Source organism: Mustela lutreola, chromosome 1 (assembly GCF_030435805.1).
Source record: "Mustela lutreola isolate mMusLut2 chromosome 1, mMusLut2.pri, whole genome shotgun sequence".
In the NCBI taxonomy this organism is placed as follows: domain Eukaryota; kingdom Metazoa; phylum Chordata; class Mammalia; order Carnivora; family Mustelidae; genus Mustela; species Mustela lutreola.
In genome coordinates, this window is record NC_081290.1 from 78,119,536 (window position 1) to 78,125,535 (window position 6,000).

The following is a 6,000-nucleotide window of genomic DNA, read 5'->3' on the forward strand; positions in this document are numbered from 1 at the left end:
AAACATGATGAAGGCTGGTAAGGAGAGCAAGAGATCTTAGAGAAACAGAGTTCAGAATTACAGGTACTAAGTTTGGGATGTCAATGCTTTCCAAAGATAGTAATGTGTGCAAATGGGAAGTTCATGGTGAAGATCTGTGTTGAAGATATATACATGTGAAGTTCTTAGCATATAGATGTTACATAAATCCATGAGTCTGAAAGAGGTTACATAGAGATGAATGACTAGGGGTTTTGCAGACAGGAAAGACAACCTGGAACAGATCCCCGGGACTCCCAGCATTTAGCAATGAGGATGAAGTGGAAAAAAAGAGTTTGAGAATAAAAGGTAGAAAAGAAGTAAAGAATAATAAAAATAGCTTATTTTTATAGGAGAGTACAAAGAAATAAGAAAATGCTTTCTGATATTTTATTCAATAACACAGATATACCTATTTAAAATTAAGATTTTAAAATGATTTTTCTAAATATCTTAAGAAAATAAAATTCAAACAGAGGCTCTAAATTACCCAGAAATATTATGTTCATGGACAAAAGAGCAACAACAAAAAACAAAGTGTAAAACTCCATATAGTGTAAGCAAAAAGAGTTAAATATGAGTAAAACAGATCTACATATATAAAAAGAATCATTTTTATAATAATCTTAAGCATTTTTATTTTTTTAATCTTAAGCATTTTTAAATAAAACATCCACACTCATTCAAGACAATAGTGAAAATTTTCATCTTAATTATTATAAGAGAAAAACTGCACTGGGCCAACTTTATGGGTATGTAAGACCTTATTCAAGACTATTAGAATAGAGGAGAGAGAATGAACTCAACTCTATTGAAACAAATGGTGAGAGAGGTTTTGAGCCCTTGCATGAGCTAGTGGAAAGGTACTGGAAGAAGTTGGTGGGAAGTTGTCAATATGGTTTGGGCATCTGTGTTTATTAATGAGTGCTTATCAAAGATAGGCTCTTACCCTCCCAGAAACACGGGAAGTTAAGGGTGATATCTTTCTTGATGTTTATATTTCAAAGAGTCCATATTGTTGAATTCTCTAAATCCCTGCTTAAATGCTTAGCCCAACCTCTCATAATTCTACATTGATGCAATAACCCCCAGTTCTACTTCTTGTTCCCTTTTTCTATTCTCACCATCCATATTTAATGCATACTCAATTTTAGTATCACTTATCTGATTTTGTCATCTTCCTCAGCAATACACTTCAGGCCATCATACACGACAAAGTAGAGACAGATAAATCACTTTGTCATGACTGACAGTGCTCTGCATGACCTGGCATTGCTTTACCACTACAGTTTCATCTAACTTCTCACCCTTTGCTCAAACCCTCAAGCCATTCTTCTCTACTTTTTGTTTGTTTGTTTGAGAGAGAGAGAGAGAGAGAGAGAGAGAGGGGACAAAGGAAAGAGAGAGCTTGGGAGCGTGAAGGGAGAGGAGCAGAGGGAGGAAAGAGAGAAATTTAAGAAAGCCCCACCCCCAGCACGAAGCTGAGGAGGGATTCCATTTCCCAACCCTGAGATTATGGCCTGAGGGAAACTTACTCCATTCAGATGCCCCTTAGAACTTCTAGTCAAACACACAAGCTCACACCTATTTTAAGATCTTACTTAGTTCTGGTTGTTCTGGTTGTTCTACTTCATCCAACTTTCCTTCCTCTGATCTTGGCATGTGGGTTTGCTTCCTCCCTGTTGGTCAGATCTCAGTTTTAATGTTGTTCTCTGAGAAGGCCTTCTCTGACTATCCAATATTTAATAGCTAATTAGTAGTTTGAATTTTTTTAATCACACAATCATATTTGAATAACTTACATGGCATTATTTACTTTTACACCAATGTCTTTCTTTAAAATGATATATTTTATGGGATGCCTGGGTGGCTCAGTTGGTTAAGCAGCTGCCTTCAGCTCAGGTCATGATGCCAGCATCCTGGGATCGAGTCCCACATCGGGCTCCTTGCTCCACAGGGAGCCTGCTTCTCCCTCTGACTCTGCCTTCCACTCTGTCTGCCTATGCTCGCTCTCGCTCGCTCTCTCTCTGACAAATAAATAAATAAAATCTTTAAAAAAAAACGATATATTTTAAAACATATATTTTAAAAAAATATATACAGTCTGCTTTTCCTCACTAGAATGGAATTTTAAGAAAAGCAGGAATCTTATATATCTTGCTCATTGCCAAATTCTCGTGACAAAACAAAAGCAAACGAAAGTTCCATGCCATGTTAGCTACAATTAAATATTTGCTTAAAAATGAATGAAATAAACACATAAATTTTTTTACTAATAATTTTGCTCAGATCTCACTTTTAACAAGAATGAAATTGAGAGGAATGGGATTAAGTGTTATACTCAAAATCAACCACATAACAGAGCCAGTATAGATGAGACTTTTGATGCTCAGTCCAGGATTATCTATTTATAGGTAATACTTTTCTCTGGCCCATTTTGAGGATAAAAGCCAGGGAATACAAAAGTTTTCTCTCCTTGAAATATCCCAAACCCTGACACTCTACTTTTTGGAATGACTCCATATGTAATTAGATATTATTATTCTCTCAGTAGACATAATATCTGCATAAAGGATAATCACTTACCTCCTTAATACATTAGCAGGGACTGATTTATCTGATTAACCCACAGCAAAGATTCTAAGGGAAAAAGTGTCAGGGAAGTTTTGTTGATATAATGTTTCCTAGGAGATAATGCACTATGGTGGGGGTTGCACACCTCTTAGGAAATCTAAGGATCTAAACCTGAAAAGAAACATCTCCACATAATACTCATAGAAAGGGGCAAATAACTCCTTATTCAGTGTGCTTCTGGATATGGCTGTGGTATCTGATATAAAAGTTATATCTAATATAATAATAAATACTAATAATTATAATAATAACTGCCATTTTCAAGCATCTCTTAGTAGCTAGTCTTATGTAATTAGTGAAGTTTGTTAAATGTGTGCTATTTGCCACATAGCAAGAAATCTAATGTTATCTTAAATATAAGAAGTGCAAGAATGAGTCCAGAGAGAGTAAATAACAGTACAAAATAATACCATTACTTTAGTGATGGATTTAGGTTTTGATCCAAAGTATTTCTGGCTTAATACTGCTTTATAGAAAAGTATATATTACTTTAATTTTTGAAAATATTATTTCTCATAATTTGAAGGCAATAATTGTGTTAATTCTTGGTCATTAGATGACCTAAGGAAGTATAATTTAATGCAGTGATATCCATGTACAGTATCAAAAGTGTGAAATAAGATAGCCCTAAATTCATACTGACACCTAAACTCATACTTAGCAGCTAATGGTTTAAGTTATTTCAATTCTTTTTTCTTCATTTACTAATGTTAGAAAATTTGATAAGACTACGCATGAATTGACTTTTTCCAAGAACCGAATGAAAATTACTTAGGCAGAGACCACATGTGTTCAATAGTTGGTAGTATTATTGTTAATATTACTTATAATAAATGCCCTGGTTATGTGATATAATATACCAGACACATAAAATATACTGGGTATTACTTGACTTCAAAAGATTGATGTTATAAAATTTCTTTCACAAATCCTTTGAAGAGTTTATACAAATTTGAAGACTTTATGAAATTATAAAATTTGGAAATCAGAAAAGTATGATGGAAAAAGTGCTCTTATTTTAATCACAATTTCTTGTGATTAAACAAGGTAAGCAATAATTAACACAGGGTAAGCACAAGGTAACACGGGGTAAGCAATAATTAAATGGTGCTATTTTGTTGTGAGGCAACCATAGGATATATTGATTCTTAATAGGGAAAATACATCTTTTGGGGGCAATGTCTGTGCTGTAATGATTGCAAAATGTTGAATATCATTTCTGTTACTATTGGTAATATAAGCTGATCATTTTTTCAAGACACTTACCTGTACAAAGGATAAAATAAACTGGAGGCTATAAAATGTAGTTTGAAATGAATAAAAGCTTGAATTTTGAATTTGAAATCCTAGTTTTTCCAGGTTTTAAATGCAATTTTATCTATATTAGATATGAAATTTATGAATATTACCAAGTCATTCGTATTCTACATCTGTATAGTATGCATTAAAAGTTCCAGGAATTAAATGTGACAAGATATGTAAAAACCTTTCATATTGGGGCTCCTGGTTGCTCAGTGGGTTAAAGCCTCTGCCTTTGGCTCAGGTCATGGTCCCAGGGTCCTGGGATCGAGCATCGCATCGGGCTCTCTGCTCAGTGGGGAGCCTGCTTCCTCCTCTCTCTCTGCCTGCCTCTCTGCCTGCTTGTGATCTATGTCTATCAAATAAATAAATAAAAATTTAAAAAAAAAACATTTCATATTGGCTGACAATAATCTAAGCATAATAAAAATGAGCTACTAAATAATTATTGAATTACTATTAATTAAGTTATATTTTCAAAATTCTATGTTCTAATATCAGTATTTTCTAGAAGAGATGCATTGATTTTTTTAAAAAATTTACCTTGCAAGTATGATGCAAGTAAATACTGATTCTGTTCATGAAGAATATTCATCATTTGTACTGGGCAGTAAATTCAATAAATTAAACTTTGTTTATTTCTAAATATAATTATATTTCTATTTTACCCCACTCATACAGAAGACACTTTACATAATAGGGATAAACTACTTTGGAAACCACTTCACCTCTGTGATATTTAATCAAAAGTGATTTTTTTTTTAAATCTTAGTATTGGATTTTCATATAAAGTAACTGAAAATGTAGGACAATTTTAAATATATAATGTTATAAATGTATAAAATTTTATCATGTTTGTTTATCAAAACGTACATTTTTATATATGTACTTATATTTACAAATTTTGACATGACAATAAATAAATGGTGTTGACATTAAAATAATTTGGGTCAAATTAAATCTTTCCTATTAAAGCAGCAGGTACAGAGTCTACAATTCTTCATAAATATAGCATTAACAAAGAATAAGCTTCTAAATATAATACATTTGTCATAGAAAAAAGATTGAAAAATTGTATTAATATAAGCAAAACAGCTTGAAGAAAGGCATGGTATATTAAAAATCATTTACATAACTGATATATTTTAAATGTGAGGAACAATTTTGGTATATATTAAAAAGTACAAAGTTTTCCACCAAGAGTTGTACAAAATCATTTTTGCCACAATTCAGACTTGAATATTTAGCAACTGAGAAATAGGTTTGAACCGTTAAACCTATTTTCACATACACTTTGTTTTTTATTAACATATAATGTATTATTTGTTTCAGAGGTACAGGTCTATGATTTAACAGTCTTATGCAATTCATAGCACTCACCATAGCACATACCCTCACCACTGTCCATCACATACACTTTTTAAGTAAGCTTAAAATAGCTATGTCCCTGTTACTTGTACATAGAAATTACTATCATAGGCATGTATTGACAATATCAGATGTAACTGGAGTCTTATCTCTTATTTTTAGAAGATCTAATTACAACATTGGCTGACAGCCTCTTCTAATCACAAGTTCGTATAATTGAACAGAGCTAATTGAAGGTACCAAACCATGTCAGTAAGCTGGCTAAAGAAGTTGAGACCCCATAAAAATTAAGCCAACTAATTCAAAGTGGCACTATGTTATCAGTCAAAATCCAGATTATTTCCTTACTGACAAGTATAAAATTAATTACATTTGTTTCTTTTTTATCTAATAAAATATGCCTCAAAATAATGTTTATGTAATGTAATAGAATGAACTTTCAGATCTCTTTACTTTCTATATAATCAATAAAGTAATTTGATTATTGTTGATATTCAACAACAAATTGTTTATGATTGAAGTATAAAAAATGCTGCACAGGGCACCTGGGTGGCTCAGTGGGTTAAGCCTCTGCCTTCAGCTCAGGTCATGATCTTAGGGTCCTGGGATCAAGTCCCGCATCGGACTCTCTGCTCAGCAGGGAGCCTGCTTCCCCCCCCCCCCCGCCTGATTCTCTGCCTA